The sequence below is a fragment of the Erinaceus europaeus genome, chromosome 8, assembly GCF_950295315.1.
Source record: "Erinaceus europaeus chromosome 8, mEriEur2.1, whole genome shotgun sequence".
Classification (NCBI taxonomy): domain Eukaryota; kingdom Metazoa; phylum Chordata; class Mammalia; order Eulipotyphla; family Erinaceidae; genus Erinaceus; species Erinaceus europaeus.
This window is the reverse complement of record NC_080169.1, coordinates 45,118,897-45,139,037: the sequence shown is the minus strand read 5'-3', so window position 1 is coordinate 45,139,037 and position 20,141 is coordinate 45,118,897.

The window sequence follows — 20,141 nt, the reverse complement described above, 5'->3', positions numbered from 1 at the left end:
GCTAAAACAGTATCAGAACAAGGTAACAAAACAGATGAATTACAGAAAACAGTATAGGGGAGAGAGAATAGAATAAATGAGGCTGAAGACAGAATTAGCAAGAGCGAGGACAAATTAGAGACAACTAAAAAAGAAGTAAGAGATCTCAAAAACAGATTAAGAGATACAGAAAATAACAACAGAGACCTAAGGGATGACTTCAAAAGAAATAATATTATTGGCTCACCAGAGAAAGAAAGAGAGGGAAGGGAAGAAAGCATTCTTCAGGCCATAATTGCAGAAACCTTCTCTAGTCTAGACAACATAAAAGACATAAAGATTCAAAAAGCACAGAGGGTCACAAACAGAATTAACTCAGACTTAAAGACACCAATGCTGGGCTAGCTTCATGGGCAGGAGAGAGACGACTAGGGACTCATGGCTGAGTGGGACCAGTTCAATCTTTATTGATATGGAATGCAGTGCAAGCTATCTAATCTCTAATTACAATCCTGTCCTATATATCTCCTGAGGCGGAAGTGTCAGGTCCGAAGAGGATGTATGTAGGATAGGGGGTGGGGAGAAGGAAAAAGCACTTGAACCAGTGCTAATTAAACCAGTGCGGGCAAAACAATGATTATGTAAATAGACAACAATATTAAGCAATGCAACAGAAGGGGTCTTAGAAGCAGAATTTAGAAGCAGACCAACAACCAAGACAAATCACATTTAGAATGGAAAGGAATAAGGATAAAAAAAAGGATCCTGAAAGGCTGCAAGAGAAAAACAAAGAGTCACCTACAGAGGAAAACCCATAAGATTAACAACAGACTTCTAAGCACAAACACTAAAGGCCAGAAGAGAATAGCAAGATATCTATGGAGTGCTCAATGAGAAAAGCTTTCAGCCAAGACTACTGTAGCCTGCTAGACTGTCATTCAGACTAGATGGAGGCATAAAAATCTTCTCAGACAAGCAACAGTTGAAGTAGTCAAATATCACCAAGCCTTCTCTGAAAGAAGTTCTCAAAGGTCTCCTATAAACAGTCAGACCACCATAAATAGGCCATATATAAGAACACTCTAAAACTCTACAAGAATGGTGTTTCAATACCTTCAATCTTTGATATCAATAAATGTCAATGGCTTGAATTCACCTATTAAAAGGCACAGAGTAGGAAGATGGATAAGAAAAGACAATGCAACAATATGCTTTCTACAGGAAACCCATGTAACTCAACAAGACAATCACAGATTAAGTGTGAAAGGATGTAAAACTATCATATAGGCCAATGGCCCACAAAAAAAGGGCAGGGACGGCTATTCTCATATCTGACACGATAGACTTTAAAATAAATAAAATAAATTTTTAAAAGATAGGGATGGGCACTACTTAATGCTCAGAGGATCAGTCAATCAAGAGGATTTAGCCAGACTCACAAAACAAAAAAGGAAAGAAGACCCAAGTAAATCAGATAGTAAATGATAGAGGAGATGTCAAAACATACACCACAGAAATTCAACATATCATGTGAGGAGTCTATGAACAATATGCCACCAAGCTAGAGAACCTGGATGAAAAGGATGATTTCCTAGATACCTATTAACTTCTAAAACTAAGTAAAGAGGAACAAGCCCATCACAGCTAATGAAACTGAAAGTTATCAAAAATCTTCCCAAAAATAAAAGTCCTGGAACAGATGGTTTTACAAATGAATTCTACAAAACCTTCAAATAAGAACTAATACCTCTACTTTTAAAAGTCTTCCATAAGATTGAATACACCGGAATACTCACTTCCAACTTCTATGAAGCCAACATCACTTTGATACCAAAAGCAGAAAGGGACATATCCAAAAAAGAAAACTACAGACCAATATATCTGATTAACATAGATGCTAACATATTGAACAAAATTCTAGCCAACTAGATACAGCAGTTTATGAAAAATATTGTTCATCATGACCAAGTTGGGTTTATCCCAGGGATGCAAGGTTGGTATAATATAAGTAAATCAATCAACATGATCCACCACATCAACAAAAGCAAGACCAAAAATCACATGGTAATATCAATAGAAGCAGAGAAAGCCTTTGACAAAATACAACATAACTTTATCATCCAAACACTAAAAAAAAGGAAATAGATGGAAAATTCCTGAAGATAGTAGAGTCTATATGTAGCAAACCTACAGCCAACATCACACTCAATAGTGAAAAACCAGAAGCATTTCCCTTCAGTGCTGCTGAATATCATCATTACTACTCAACATAGTGTTGGAAGTTCTTGCCATAGCAGTCAGGCAGGAGCAAGGAATGAAAGGGATACAGATTGGAAGAGAAGAAGTCAAACTCTCCCTATTTGCAGATGATATGATAGTATACATAGAAAAACCTAAGGAACCCAGCAAGAAGCTTTTGGAAATCATCAGGTAATACAGTGAGATGTCAGGTTACAAAATTAATGTTCAAAAGTCAGTGGTATTCCTCTGACTTAACACTAAGTTTGAAGAAGTTGAATTCCAGTAATCAATTCCTTTTACTATAGCAGCAAAACCAACAAAATATCTAGGAATAAAGCTAACGAAAGAAGTGAAAGACTTGTATAATGAAAACTATGAGTCATTACTCAAAGAAAATTAAAAAGACACAAACAAGTGGAAATATATTCCATGTTCATGGGTTGGAAGAATTAACATCATCAAAATGAATATACTACCCAGAGTCATCTACAAATGTAATGCTATCCCCATCAAGATACCAACCACATTTTTTAGAAGAATAGAACAAATGCCACAAACGTTTATCTGGAACCAGAAAATACCTAGAATTGCCAAAACAGTTTTGAGAAGAAAGAACAGAACTGGAGGCATCCTACTACCCGATCTCAAATTGTATTATAGGGCCATTGTCAATAAAACTGCTTGGTACTGGAACATGAATAGACACAGTGACTAGTGGAATAGAATTGAGAACCCAGAAGTAAGCCCCTACACCTATAGACATCTAATCCTTGACAAAGGGGCCCAGACTATTAAATGGGGAAAGCAGAGTCTCTTCAACAAATGGCGTTGGGAAAAATGGGTTGTAACATGCAGAAGAATGAAATTGAACCACTATATATTATCAAATACAAAAGTAAATTTCAAGTGGATCAAGGACTTGGATGTTAGACCACAAACTATCAGATACTTAGAGGAAAATATTGGCAGAACTCTTTTCTGCATAAATTTTAAAGACATCTTCAATGAAAAGAATCCAATTACAAAGATGACTAAGGCAAGAATAAACCTATGGGACTACATCAAATTAAAAAGCTTCTGCACAGCAGAAGAAACTACAACCCAAACTAAGAGATCTCTCATAGAATGGGAGAAGATCTTTACATTCCATACATCAGACAAGAGGCTAATAACCACAATATATAAAGAACTTGCAAATCTCAACAACAGGAAAAAAAATAACCCCATCCAAAAGTGGGGGGAGGACATGGACAGAATTTTCACCACAGAAGTGATCCAAAAGGCTGAGAAACACATGAAAAAATGCTCCTGGTCTCTGATTGACAGAGCAATGCAAATAAAGCCAACAATGGCATACCACTTCACTCTTGTGAGGATGTCATACATCAGAAAAAGCAACAGAAGCAAATGTTGGAGAGGTTGTGGGATCAAAGAAACCCTCTTACACTGCTAGTGGGAATGTAAATTGGACCAGCATGTGTGGAGAAAAGTCTGGAGAACTCTCAGAAGGATAGAAATGGACCTATCCTATGATCCTGTAATTCCTCTCCTGGTGATCTATCCTAAGGAACCCAACACACCTATCCAAAAAGATCTGTGTACACATATGTTCTTGGCAGCACAATTTGTAATAGCCAAAACCTGGATGCAACCCAAGTATTCAACAACAGATGAGTGGCTGAGCAAGTTGTGGTATATATATACAGTGGCTATAAAAAACGGTGACTTCACTGTTTTCAGCCGATCTTGGATGGACCTTGAAAAATTCATGTTAAGTGAAATAAGTCAGAAACAGAAGGATGAGTATGGGATGATCTCATTCTCAGGCAGAAGTTGAAAAACAAGATCAGAAGAGAAAACACAAGTAGAATCTGAACTGGAATTGCGTATTTCACCAAAGTAAAAGACTCTGGGGTGGGTGGGTGGGGAGAATACAGATCCAAGAAGGATGACAGAGGACCTAGTGGGGGTTGTATTGTTATATGGAAAACTTGGAAAATGTTATGCATGTAGAAACTATTGTATTTACTGTTGAATGTAAAACATTAATTACCCAATAAAAAATAAAAATAAAAAAAAACTAGTAAAGTCATGGCCCCCTTGGAATATACCTAAAATAGACTTACTAGCTTTTGCCAAAACAGAAACTCCAAATCTTTATCTGCAATATTCTTACCATTAGGTTCATGATTATTCAACGACTTGGTTTGCTATGTGTGCAACCCAGATTATAGCCCAGTTCCCATCACATTGAAGAAAGATTCAATGCTTTGATCTCTTTCTCTCCTTATGGATTTAAAAAGAAAAAAAAATGTATGTATTAGTGAGACACTGAGAGAAAGAACCAGAATACTGCACTGGCATGTAACAAGATCTTGTTCAGGATCCTTGCATCTTTGTTCATCAGGGATATAGGTCTATATTTTTCTATATTTAGTACCCAGTTTCCTGCCCTTTCCCCAGTGAATTGAAAAAGCTTGAGTGTGGCAGCCTTTATTTACACTCTGTCTCTTGTGTCTAACTTAAAAAAAAAAAAAAGTCATAGTTGATCAATGCTCCAGCTTCTGTAATTGCTTGCCGGCTGAACATGGGCATTAGCAGTTTGATCCATACTCCCAGCCTCTCTCTCTCTTTCCCTGGTAAAGAAGGGGTCTGGAGAGGCTCCAGGACACATTGGTAGGCTATCACACTCAAGTTTCCTTCAATACATTGGTGAAAGGTCTGAAAACTGGATCTTAAATATTCAACCCATCATAACATTCAAGTGAGCTATTTTGTCTGCACCATTCTCATTCTATAAACTTCTATGAACACTTATTTATTCATCTAAGGATTCTATGATTCGAAAGGTCAGTGCAGACAGTATTATTAAACTCTAAGGTTTATTCTTTGGAATTGCTTTCTGGAGGAAAAATTTCAATTGACATTTAATCATCAAAAACAAGAGAGGAAAATTTAAAATATTTTCACCTGACAACTCTGTTTTTGTTTGTTTATTTTTACTTATTAACCTGTAAAATAAAGTGCTTACATTTAATAAGAAGATAAGAATATATCTTGGAGAAAGTCTCCTGTTATCATTTCTTTAGACTTTTTAGCAAAAACAAAAGAATTAAGAAGAAAAAATTTTATATTCAAAAATGATTATCATCCTTCTACTATAATGTTTAGACACAAGTGGCTTTAGTTTTCAATCCCAGAAATACTTAGGAACCACAAAATAATAGATTCATAAAATTCTGGGTCAATTGCTATTCAAATAGTATGTTGCCTAAAAAAATTCACTGCAAAACAAGATACGCTCTGCAAGAGAAAAAAAAAATAGTCTGCAAAGATTAGATTTCTACTAGGTAAGTATATACAAGCTTGAAAGAATTTTGACTTTTTTCCACCTTAAAACTAAAGTTTTAATTGTATCAGCCTCAGGGCAAACATAAACTTGAGAAGTGACAATTTGTATAGACTTTATGAGCCTGTTCACTCTTTTATTCATGGAAAGAGTTACTTTAGCAACTGTTGTGCCTCATATTGCCTATGCACCCAGAGAATTTAGTATCTTTGTAAAGAAAAAAAAAGAATTTGTACTAGGAGAAATGACTGTTCTTTTGCATTTTTTCTCTTTCTGGTTCTCTAATGATGTGAATATTGATTCTTTCAATCTAAAGTATTCTTCTATTTTCTTCATTTGTTTATTTATTTATTCTAGATTCCTCTACCTTTCTCCCTGATAATCACTTCAACCTTTAGATTTTGTATCTCTGGAGTTGGACCCTTCTACTCTACTGTATTTTGTAGGTCAGTTATTATATATTGTTTATACCTCTGATTTCTGTTATAAATTATTTAATATGTTCTCTTGCTTTAAGTTTTCTTCTATAAAGCTTTTATTTATGTGATCACACTTAAAACCATTAATTTGAAGTCTCCAGTAGGTTTACATAGATGTTGAATTTGGGATTTATTTCATAGTGCTGTCTTAAACATTGTAGTGATTTCTTCTCTTTTCTCACTATCTCAAATTTTTGTGAAGGACAGTGTCTTGCATCTATGTTTTAGTGAGCTTGGTGAGTAGCCAGGACTTCTCAGTTAAAGTAACCCTACTATGATTATAGCAAGGATGTTCCTCTAAACTATAAGTTTGAATTTCAAATGTATCACAGACTAGTGGAAAAAACAGACATTGACATGCAGAGGAGTTCTTCTCTTCTGGTTCTACTCAATAATAAGTTATTATAGAAACTAAAATTAAATATGGCTGCCTTTTAGGTGAGATGCTGCCATAGTTCCTAAACATTTATAACGTCTATTTCCCATTCCCAATGTTGCAAACTTGTGGGTACAAAGTTGTGATAAAATTGAGGTGTCAGAAATTTGAATCAGTCTGCTCCCACTTGAAATTTTCCTTCAGCTGATGAAGAATGAACTCTGTGTTCATGAACATTGAAGAGAATCAAGAAAAATAAATTCAAACCTAAGCACAAGTAGGTTCATGATAATTAAAGTGACAAAGATAAAAGGCAAAGTGAAAATATTAAAAACATCTAGAGAATGGAGAGAAAAAGTTGCTTATAAAGGAAATCTCATAAGATTATCAATTGCTAGGAGTGGGGCAGTGGCGTAAAACAAAAGAGCCAATGGAAGGATCCTGATTCCAGCCCCCTGCTCCCCAGCTGAAGAGGAGTTTCTTCACAGGCGGTGAAGCAGGTCTGCAGGTGTCTATCTTTCTCTCTCCCAGTCTTCCCCTCCACTCTCCATTTCTCACTGTCTTATCTAACAACGACAATATCAATAACAACAACTACTACTACATAGAACAAGGGCGACAAAAGGAAATAAGTATATAAATATTTTCAAAAATCTTTTTAAAAAAGTCTATCAATTGCTTTTTCAACAAAAAACTCTAAATATCAAAAGGACTGGGAAAGCATATTCTAAGTTCTGAATGAAAAAGGAATCTTCCAGATATCTTATCCAACTAGATTATCAATCAAGTTTGAGGAAGTAATAAATATTTTTTCAGACCAATAATGAATAGCTTCTCGTATTTATAAGATGTTGGGTCATTATTATTTAAACATCATGCTTTAAATTTCTTGCATAAAAATCAGTAAAGGTGGGGTTCCCAGAAGATCGCGGACTGAGAAGCTGCTAGTGGCTTGAGATCTGACCACATCTCCTGGAAACGGTAGGATTTTCTGCCTTTAGTAGGCCAGTCATTAAGGGGTCCTAGTGGTGACACCAAGGAGGTGACTATAAGTCAATTTGGGTTAAGAATTAGAGTAGGAAAAAAGGGGAAAATTTTTTTTCCTTTTAATTTTTAAGCATACCTACTCTCCATTGCCCCCCCCCCCATAACCAGACCAACCAGTCCCTGGGGACCAGTTCCTAGCAGGCTCCCCTGCTAGGAGCTTCTTTCTTTACCAAATTCCTGTCCCACCAGGGAGTATCATTCATTATAAGTCTATACCCTTCTGAAACCTCTGGCCTTTTTTCTTTCTAAGTAGTCAACCCCTCCACCTCACCCCACATAGCTAATTAAATAATTAAAAATAAATAAATAAATAAACCCTTTCCTTTCACTGCTCTTTTATGACTGTTCTTTTTCTTATCTTTTTCTTTTTTCTCTCTCTCTCTTTCTTCTTTTTTCTTTTTCTCATTCTTGTCATCCTTTCTTCCTTAATCCTACAGCTTCCAAAGCTACATCCCCCAGCCCCCACACCACCAAACAGTGTGCTTTTTTGAATTCACTGGTACACATTTGGGAATTATTTTGGGGAAGAATTCTGACTCAGTGTGGACTCTCACTGGAAGGGTCTCTGCTCAACTTCCATTCCTCCTTTATCCACCCCTAGAATATACAGTGGATAGTAGATTTGCATAACTGTCTATTTCGGCTATCCTTGTCTAGTCCTGAGGTTTTTTTTTTTTTTTTTTTTTCTCATTCTTAACAATCAGCTGCCTCTGATCACAAGGTTTGAGGTAATCTGGTACGGGATTTTTATTTTATTTTATTTTTTTACCCTGCTCTATTTTACTATTAATATTATATAAAGGCCCCACCCCCTTTAGGTTGATCAGAATTAACTCTTAGCATATATATCAGTGATAGGGTAGTGGGCATACTATCTATTGTGGGAGGAACTTGTCTCCTTAATCCTACCTCCTCTACAGACTCTCCCCTCCCTCACCCTCCTAGCAAATCAAAAAAATTAAATTAAATAAAAAATAAAGTAATAAAAAACTTCCCTTTCACTGCTCTTTAATTACAGCTCTTTTTCATACCATTTACCTTTTCTATCTCTTGTCCCTTCTTCCTTTTTCTTTTTTCTTTTTCTTTTTTATCTTGTCATACACTTCTTCCTTCCTTCTTCTTTGCCTTTCTGAATTTGTGAATTATTTTGTGGAAGAAACCTGACTCAGAGTGGACTCTCTATGTGTGTATATCTGCTCTAGTTCCCTTTCCCCTCTTGTTACCTCTAGAATATACAGTGGATAGTAGATTTTCATAACTGTCTATTCTTGCTATCCCTTCTTTCTTTTCTCTTTCTTATTCACTGGGATTTGGTTACTATTTTTTCACGGAGTGGAGAAATTGTTTGGCTAACTGGGAAAGATTAAACTGCTTCAATACTTTCTTCAGTTGCTACTTTAATTCCTAATGTTGGTGAGAGCAGTGGTCATAAAGGTATTTAGTACTGTGTTGGTTGTACTCAAGACACAACAACTGAGGAACAACAGAGCATATAAAAAAAAAGAAACATATAAATAAAAAAAATGGGTAGATCAAAAACAAATAAAATTGCTACTTCAATGAATGAAGACAAGAGCCAGAAGAAACTACCAATCAGCCAGACATAACCATAGATAGGAAAAGTAAGCAAGCAATAATAAACTTATTAATCACAGAAATGAAAACAACATTGGAGTAAAGGAATGGCAGTATTAGGGAAACAACAGTTGAGACCCCCAAAGAAAATACTGATTATCTTGAGGCAATTAGAGAACTGAAAGCTGAAATAGCTGTAAAGAAGAAAGAAGCTGAGGGAAGGGAAAGCAGACTAACAGAAGCAGAAAACAGAGTTAGTCAGACAGAAGATGAGCTACAGAAAACTAAGAAAGAGGTGGAAGAGCTTAAAAAGAGATTGAGAGACATTGAAAACAACAACAAAGACATATGGGATGATCTCAAAAGAAGTAACATTCATATAATTGGCCTGCCAGAGGAAGAGAGGAAGGGGAAGCAAACATTCTAGAGGAAATAATAGAAGAAAACTTCCAGAATAACAAAAAGGACATCAAGACTCAAGAGGCCCAGAGAGTACCAAACAGAATCAAACCAGACCTGAAGACACCAAGACACATCATAGTCACAACGAGAAGAAGTAAGGATAAAGAAAGGATCCTAAAGGCTGCAATAGAGAAATAAAAGTCACATACAAGGGAAAACCCATAAGATTACCTGCAGACTTCTCCACTCAAATTCTAAAATCCAGAAGAGAATGGCAAGATATCTATTGAGCCCTGAATGAAAAAGGGTTTCAATCAAGGATAATATATCCTGCTAGACTTTCATTCAAACTAGATGGAGAGACCAAAACCTTCTTAGACAAACAACAGTTAAAGGAAGCAACCATCACCAAGCCGGTCCTGAAAGAGGTTCTAAAAGACCTCTTATAAACAAGAACATCACTATAATACTTGTAATATATCAGAGCAACAAAAATTTTTTTTAGAACAATGGCACTACAATAAATTAAATCATAATATCAATAAACGTCAATGGCTTAAACTCACCAATCAAGAGGCACAGGGTGGGGGATGGATCAGAAAACATAACCCAACCATATGCTGCTTGCAAGAATCCCATCTGTCACAACAAGATAAACACAGACTTAAAGTGAAAGCATGGAAAACTATCATACAGGCTAAAGGACCACAAAAAAGGGCAGAAACAGCCATTCTCATCTCAGACACAATAGATTTAAATTAAATAAAGTAATAAATGATAGGCAAGGACATTACATAATGATTAGAGGATCAATCAACCAAGAAGTCTTAACAAACATTAACATCTATGCACCCAATGAGGGACCATTTAAATATATTAAGCACCTACTGAAAGAATTTCAAAAATACATTAGTAATACAATAATAGTGGGAGACATCAATACCCCACTCTCACACTTAGACAGATCAACAAAGCAGAGAACCAATAAAGATACAAGAGAATTGAATGAAGAGATCGACAGACTAGACCTCTTGGACATTTTCAGACTCCTCCACCCCAAAAAACTGGAATACACCTTCTTCTCAAATCTACATAACTCATACTCAAGGATAGATGACATGTTAGACCACAAAGACAGCATCAATAAATGCAAGAGCATTGAAATCATCCCAACTATCTTCTCAGACCACAGTGGAGTAAAACTAACATTTAACAACAAACAGAATTATTAAAAGTCACAGAATTTGGAAACTAAACAACATACTCCTTAAGAACCACTGGGTCAGAGACTCACTCAAGCAGGAAATTCAAATGTTCCTGGAAACAAATGAAAATGAAGACACAACCTATCAAAATATTTAGGACACAGCTAAATCAGTACTGAGAGGGAAAGTTATAGCCATATAATCACATATTAAACACCAACAAGAAGCTCAAATGAACGACCTTACTGCACACCTCAAGGACTTAGAGGAAGAGGAACAAAGGAACACTAAAGCAACCAGAAGGACAGAAATCACTAAAGTTAGAGCAGAAATAAACAACATCGAAAATAAAAGAACCATACAAAAGATCAATGAAGCCAAATGTTGGTTCTTTGAAAATTTAAACAAAATTGACAAACCCCTAGCCAGACTAACCAAACAAAAAATAGAGAAGACTCAAATTAATAGAATTGTAAATGATGGAGGAGATATCACAACTGACAACAAAGGAATCCAGAGAATCTTGTGAAACTTCTATAAAGAACTATACGCCACCAAGCTAGAGTATCTGGAAGAAATAGAACAATTCCTAGAAGCATATGCCCTTCCAAAACTGAACCAAGAAAAACTACAAAATGTAAATGCACCAATCCCAGACAAAGAAATTTAAACCGTTATTAAGAACCTCACCAACAACTAAAGTCCTAGACCAGATGGCTTCACAAACGAATTCTACAAAACTTTCAGGAAACAGTTAGTACCCATACTTCTTAAGCTTTTCCATAAGATTGCGAAACAGGAATACTCCCTTCCACCTTTTATGAAGCCAACATCACCCTGATACCAAAAGCTGATAGGGACAGAACAAAAAAGGAATACTGCCAACCAATATCACTGATGAACATAGAAGCCAAAATATTAAACAAGACTTTGGCCAACCGGATACAGCAACATATCAAAAAGATTGTTCATCATGACCAAGTGGGATTCATCCCAGGAATGCAAGGCTGGTTCAACATCCGTAAGTCAATCAATGTCATTCACCACATCAATAAAAGCAAAGCCAAAAATCACATGATTATCTCAATAGATGCAGAGAAAGCCTTTGACAAAATCCAACACCTATTCATGCTCAAAACTCTACAAAAAATGGGAATAGATGGGAAATTCCTCAAGAGAGTGGAGTCTATATATAGCAAACCTACAGCCAACATCATACTCAATGGACAGAAGCTGAAAGCATTCCCCCTCAGATCGGGGACTAGAGAGGGCTGTCCACTGTCACCGTTACTCTTCAACATAGTATTGGAAGTTCTTGCCATAGAAATCCGGAAAGAGAAAGAAATCAAAAGAATACAGATTGTAAGGGAAGCAGTCAAGCTCTCACTATTTGCAGATAATATGATAGTATACATAGAAAGACCTAAAGAATCCAGCAGAAAATTACTGGAAGTTATTAGGCAATAGAGCAAGGTATCAGGCTACAAAATCAATGTACAAAAATCAGTGGCATTTCTTTATGCAAACACTAAATCTGAAGAAGAAGACATCCAGAAATCACTCCCATTTACTGTTTCAGCAAAATCAAATACCTAGGAATAAAGTTGACCAAAGAAGTGAAAGACTTGTATGCTGAAAACTATGAGTCGCTACTCAAGGAAATAGAAACTGATACCAAGAAACGGAAAGATATCCCCTGTTCTTGGATTGGAAGAATAAATATCATCAAAATGAATATTCTCCCCACAGCCATATACAAATTTAATGCAATACCCATCAAAGTTCCACCTATCTTCTTTAAGAGAATAGAACAAACACTACAACCATTTATCTGGAACCTGAAAACACCTAGAATTGCCAAAACCATCTTGAGGAAAAGAAACAGAAATGGAGGCATCACACTCCCAGACCTTAATCTATATTATAAAGCCATCATCATCAAAACAGCATGGTACTGGAACAAATATAGGCACACAGACCAGTGGAACAGAATTGAAAGCCCAGTAATAAATCCCAACACATATGGGCATTTAATCTTTGACAAGGGTGCCCAAAGGATTTAATGGAAAAAGGAGGCTCTCTTCAATAAATGGTGCTGGGAAAACTGGGTTGTAACATGCAGAAGAATGATTTTGAACCACTTTTTCTCACCAGAAACAAATATCAACTCCAAATGGATCAAAGACCTAGATGTCAGACCAGAAACAATCAAATACTTAGAGAAAAACATTGGTAAAACACTTTCCCACCTACATCTCAAGGACATCTTCGATGAATCAAACCCAATTGCAAGGAAGACTAAAGCAGAAACAAACCAATGGGGCTACATCAAATTGAAAAGCTTCTGCACATCCAAAGAAACTATTAAACAAACAAAGAGACCCCTCACAGAATGGCGGAAGATCTTCACATGCCATACATCAGACAAGAAACTAATCACCAAAATATATAAAGAGCTCAGCAAACTTAGCACCAAAAAAGCAAATGACCCCAACCAAAACTGGGCAGAGGATATGAAAAAACATTCACTACAGAGGAGATCCAAAAGGCTAACAAACATATGAAAAACTGCTCTAGGTCACTGATTGTCAGAGAAATGCAAATTAAGACAACACTAAGATACCACCTCACTCCTGTAAGAATGGCTACTTCACAAAGAACAGCAGCAACAAATGCTGGAGAAGTTGTTGGGTCAGAGGAACCTTTTACATTGCTGGTGGGAATGTAAATTGGTACAGCCTCTGTGGAGAGCAGTCTGGAAAACTCTCAGACGGCTAGACATGGACCTTCCTTATGATCCAGTAATTCCTCTCCTGTGGTTATACCCCAAGGACTCCATAACACCCAGCAAAAAAGAGGTGTGTACTCCTATTCATAGCAGCACAATTCATAATAGCTAAAACCTGGAAGCAACCCAGGTGCCCAACAACAGATGACTGGCTGAGAAAGCTGTTTTATATATACACAATGGAATACTATGCAGCTATCAAGAACAATGAACCCACCTTCTCTGACCCATCTTGGACAGAGCTTGAAGGAATTATTTTAAGTGAGCTAAGTCAGAAAGATAAAGATGAGTATGGGATGATCCCACTCATCAACAGAAGCTCACTAAGAAGATCTGAAAGAGAAACTAAAAGCAGGACCTGACCATATTGTAAGTAGGGCAACAAAGTAAAAATCCAGTGGTGAGGGGTAGACATGCAGCTTCCTTGTCCAGTGGGGGGTGGGAGTGGGTGGGAGGGATGGGTCACAGTCTTTCAGTGGTAGGAATGGTGTTTATGTACACTCCTAGAAAAGTGTAGGCATATAAATCACTAGTTAATTAATATGAGAGGGGGAAAATCAATTGTATGTCTCAAAGTTTTTCAAAACACAAACTGAATCTTTTTTTATATAGGCTGTGTATTTCATATGCAGACTCTCTCAAAAGCCTAGAGCAAGTAGATTAGAAGCAACCAATAGCACAGCTATATACAAGATACTGGGTACTTTACAGCAAACCCTAACAAAAGGACTTTTCAAAGTTAATCCAATTACCAAATAATGTGATAATAACATTAACTATCCATTGTCTTTTTGAACCCTAGGACAGCAGGAACCTCACATCTCCACTATAGAGCCCCTACTTCCCCCTGTCCTGGAACCCTTGGATAGGGCCCACTTTCCCATATGCCTCTCCCAATCCATATCAAATAATATTGCTTCCACCGATCACAACCTAACCAATGCAACGTTTGCCACCTCAACATTCTTCACTTCAGACTGTGTCCAGAGACTTGATGTGTGGAATGACAACTCTTCAACTTCATTACTCGGGTGAGCCCTTTCCTTTCATAATATACTCTGGTTTCATCTCAGGTGGTTCACTTTCTAAAAAGTCCCAAAACCTAGATATACACCAGTGTCTGTGAGAGAGATCATATGTTCACACGTATCTATAAACTACTGCAAAATAATACCTAAATGCAGAAGTACACTAGAGTTTGCAGTGAGTATCCCCCTAACACTTCCTCTCCACTATCCCAAGCTTTGGGTCCATGATTGTTCAACAATTTGTTTGGCTTCATATGTTAACTCTCTTTTCAGTCACCAGGTTCCAGAAGCCATCAGGATGCCGGCCAGGCTTCCCTGGATTGAAGACCCCACCAATGTGTCCTGGAGCTCAGCTTCCCCAGGGACACACCCTACTAGGGAAAGAGAGAGGCAGACTGGGAGTATGGACCGACCAATCAACTCCTATGTTCAGCGGGGAAGCAATTACAGAAGGTAGACCTTCTACCTTCTGCAACCCACAATGACCCTGGGTCCATGCTCTCAGAGGGATAGAGAATGGGAAAGCTATCAGGGGAGGGGGTGGTATATGGAGATTTGGTGGTGGGAGTTGTGTGGAGTTTTACCCCTCGTACCCTATGGTTTTGTTAATTAATCCTTTCTTAAATAAAAAAAAATTAAAAAAGGGAAAAAAAAGTCAGTAAAAGAAAATGCTAACCAACAAACCAGTCCTACATGATATATGAAAATAAGTTACATAAATGTAAAATGCTATATGCTCACTCTCGAATGATCACAATTTAAAAACAAGGGGCAGGGCATACAAAGTAAAGGCTTGCCTTTGGTCTTAAACTGTACAACTAAGGTTTTCAAGTGTGCGGGGGGGATAAAGAGGAGATAAGCTAAATGGGTTCAGGTGATCCTATGAGTTTTGGAGAAGGAAGAAGTTTTGGTGGGTGGTAAGCCTTGACGGCACATTTTGAAGAGGTAGAGAGCTAGAATAATTATAGTTTTGTAAACTGAGGTTATTAAAAAAAACACTTTATCAGCAATATATGTAAGAAATTAACATCATTGTAAATTATTTTAGATGTTAATTGAGATAAATACCTTCTACTAAAGAACATTTGTGAGAAGACTGTAGTCTATGGGAAACTCATAACTTTAATTTGATTTTCTAGCTCTGTCAACATTTACAGAACATTTATCCTGTAATAAAATAGGTATTGGGTTACAAAAAAAAAAAATAAAGCAGCTTCTCATGCCTCAAGACTTTCATTTTATATATTTTTAAACATTTATTTATTTTTGCTTTTGTTGCCTTTGTTTATTATTGTTGTTGTAGTTATTATTGTTGTTGATGATGTTGTTGGATAGGACAGAGAGAAATGGAGAGAGGTGGGGAAGACAGAGAGTGGGAGAGAAAGACAATCACCTGCAGACCTGCTTCACCACTTGTGAAGTGACCCCCCTACAGGTGGGGAGCCAGGTGCTCCAACAGGATCATTACACTGGTCCTTGTGCTTTGTGCCACATGCTCTTAATCCACTGTGCTACCTCCCAACTCCCAAGACTTTCACTTTATAAAAGAAACATTTCAAATAATTCCTCAGCTGAGAATGATAGCATTTTTTAAAAATTTCTGAAAATGTATAACATTTTACTGAGTAATTAAAGGTACAAATCACTGGGGGCCAGGCAGTGGCACACCTGGTTAAACGCACATATCACAGTGCACAAAGACTCCTGTTCTAGCTCTTGGTCCCCACCTACAGGAAGAAGGTTTCACAAGTAGTGAAGCAGGGCTGCAGGTATCTCTCTGTCTCTTTCCCTATCTGTCTCTCCTTCCACTTTCAAATTTTCTCTGTCTCTATCTAATAATAAGTAAATAAATAAACAAATGAAGTTATAAATCACGTTTAACCTCAAGTTTAAAATTACCTTGAATTACATTTACAAATACAGAACAAAACTGTCCCGAAGCCATAAACATGAAATTTCTGTAAGTGGTCAATAGTTTAGTGGTCTACAAGCTGATAATAGTTTTTAACATCTTCACACCTTTGTTATTATCACTACTAGCATTTCAAAATCTGCAGGAGCTTTTTTTCCCCAGCTTTGAGAAAAATAAATAGTAAATGTAAAATGTGGTAGACATAAAAAATAAACCAAACATATAAATGAAATAAACTAGAAATAACCTTTTGAATAATAAGACTAGTGTTGGATTTGTCAGAATGGGAGGGAAAAAGCAGGTAAATTTGAGTAAAGGGAACAAATTAATAGTAAATTATATAATTGGACTACTTCTAGGATTAGAAATTAATGTATATACATATGATTATTTCCATCAATGCACACCTGAAATTTATATAATTTTGTAAAGCAATGGTGCTTAATTTGATTTACTAGCTCTGTCAACATTTAGAGAACATTTATCCTGTAATAAAATAGGCATTGGGTTACAAAAAATTAAAGCAGCTGATCATATCTCAAAATCTGGGCTAGCAAAACACCAAATATATATATTGTACTCCTTTGCCATGTGTGAGTCACAGGTTTGAGTCCTGTCCTCACCACAACGAAGGAAGCTTCAGTGCTGTGGACTTTCTCTCTCACTATTAGTAAAAATACACATACATAATCATATTTTTGTCTTGAGCAAGAAAAAAAAGCCTTGAGCTCAGCTGTATCTAGCTATTTGCTTGAACTAAGTGACAATGTTTTGTCTGCATAATCAAAGGTTAATTTCTGGCATTCTGTTATACCCACTAAATACTAATGATCCTGCTTTCATTTTCAGTATATTTTTTTTCCTGAGTAAAACAGTGAGTATTATTAAGAACATAAAGGAATAGGTCCTTAGCAAAAGTATCTCTTGTTGAAACAGTATAAATAGAATATTGCTTTTACTATTCTCTTTTTTCTTTAATGGGAGGATTAATGATTTACAGTCAATAGTAAAATACAGTAGTTTGTATATGTGTAACATTTCTCAATTTTCTACATAATGGTTCAACCCCTTCTAGGTCATCCTCCGCCATCATGTTCCAGGACCTGACCCCTCATTTCCACCCGAGAGTCTTTTACTTTGGTGCAATACACAAAACCCAGTCCAAGTTCTACTTTGTATTTTATTATTTTCCAACTTTATTATTATTATTATTATTATTATTATTATTATTATTGATTTAATAATGGTCAACAAGATCATGGGATAAGAAGGGTACAGTTCATACAGTTCCTACCAGCAGAGTGCCATATTCTATCCCCTTCACTGGGAACTTCCCTATTCTTTATCCCTCTGGGAATAAAGACCAAAGATTTCTATAGGGCACAGAAGGTCCAATGTCTGACTTCTGTAATTGCTTCTCCTCTGGACATGTGGGTTGACAGGTCAATCCATACTTCTAGCCTATCTTTACTTTTCCCTAGTTGAGTAGGGCTCTGGGGAGGTGAGGTTCCAGGACACATTGATGGGAGTTGTCTGCCCAGAGCGGGTTGGCATCATGATAGTATTTTTCAACTCCTATGATTGAGATAATCAAGTATTCATCATTCTCTTTCTGACTTATCTCACGTAACATGATTCCTTCAAGCTCCACTCCAGAAGAGGTGAAGAAGGTAAAATCACCATTTTTAATAGCTGAGTAGTATTCCATTGTGTATAGATACTACAACATTTTCAGCAACTCATCTGTTATTGAGCTGCTTCCAGGTTTGAGCTATTACAAATTATGCTGCTATGAACATAGGTATACACAAATATACGGATGTTTTTGGATGAGTGTGTTTGGTTACTTAGGATATATCCCCAGGAGAAGAATTGCAAGGTGATAGAGAAAGTCCATTTTTAGCCTTTTTTTTTTTTAAGATTTATATGTTATTATTTTTTAAATTTATTTTTTATTTACGAAAGGATAAATTAACAAAACCATAGGGTAGAAGGGGTACAACTCCACACAATTTCCACCACCCAATCTCCATATACCATCCCCTCCCCTGATAGCTTTCCCATTCTCTATCCCTCTGGGAGCATGGACCCAGGGTCGTGGGTTGCAGAAGGTGGAAGGTCTGGCTTCTGTAATTGCTTCCCAGCTGAACATGGATGTGGACTGGTCGGTCCATACTCCCAGTCTGCCTCTCTCTTTCCCTAGTAGAGTGGATCTCTGGGGAAGCGGAGCTCTAGGAAACATTGGTGGGGTCTTCAGTCCAGGGAAGCTTGGCCAGCATCCTGATGGCATCTGGAACCTGGTGGCTGAAAAGAGAGTTAACATACAAAGCCAAAAAAATTGTTGAGCAATCATGGACCCAAATATATAAATCACTAGTTAATTAATATGAGAGGGGAAAAATTCATTGTATGTCTCAAAGTTTTTAAAACAGAGACTGAGTCTTCTTAATATATAGGCTGTGTATTTGATATGCAGACTCTCTCAAAACCAAGTAGATCAGAGGCAACCATCAGAGGCACAGCTATTCACAAGACACTGGGTACTATACAGCAAACCCTAACAAAAGGACTTTTAAAAGTTAACCGAATTTCCAGATAATGTCATGATAACATTAACTATTGATTGTCTTTTGGAACCCTAAGACAGCAGGAACCTCACATCTCCACTATAGAGCCTATATTTCCCCCAGTCCTGGAACCTTAGGATAGGGCCCACTTTCCAGCATGCCTCTCTCAATCCATATAAAATAATATTGCATCAGCCGATTGCAACCTAATCAACGCAACGATTGCCACCTCAACATGCTTCACTTCAGCCTGTGTCCAGAGACTTCAGGTGTGGAATGACAACCCTTCAGCTCCATTACTCGGGTGAGACCTTTCCTTTCATAGCATTCTCTAATTCCATCCCAGGTGGATCACTTTCTAAGAAAGTCCCAAAACCTAGATATAGACCAGGTTCTTTGAGAGAGAGTGTATGTTCACACGTATCCATAAACTAGTGCAAAATATATACCTGAAAGCAGAAGTACACTAGAGTTTGCAGTGAGTACCCCCCAACACTTTTATCTTTTTGAGAGTTCTCTAGAGAGCTCTCTACAGGGGTTGGCCCAATTTACATTCCCACTAGCAGTGCAAGAGAGTTCCTTTGCTCCCACAACCTCTCCAGAATTTGCTGTTGCTAACTTTTCTGATGTATGACATTCTCACAGGAGTGAAGTGGTATTTCATTGTTGTCTTTATTTGCATTTCTCTGATAATAAATGATTTGGAGCACTTTTTAATATACTTTCTGGCCTTTCAGATCTCTTCTGTGGTGATTATTATGTTCATGTCCTCTCCCCATTTTTGGATGGGATTATTTGTTTTCTTGTTGCTGAGTTTGGTGAACTCTTTATATATTTTTGGTTATTAGCCTCTTGTCTGATATATGGTATGTAAAGATCATCTTTTACTCTGTGGAAGATCTCTTTGGGTGGTTTTTTTTTTTTTCTTTTTTTTTCCTGTGCTGAAGCTTTTCAATTTGATGTAGTCCTACTGGCTTTTGTTTGTTTGTTTGTTTGTTTTATTCTTCTTCGTAACTGGATTTGTATCATTGAAGATGCCTTTAAAATTCTGATGGAATGTTCCTAGCTGTGAGCTCAGACCTACAGGGATGCAGAGATTACATAGGCTCCTGTGCTGAATATGGGCCCAAGATAAAATTGACGGTGCTTATAATTAGCAATATTTGTACACTTTTTCCATATTTGGGAGCTAC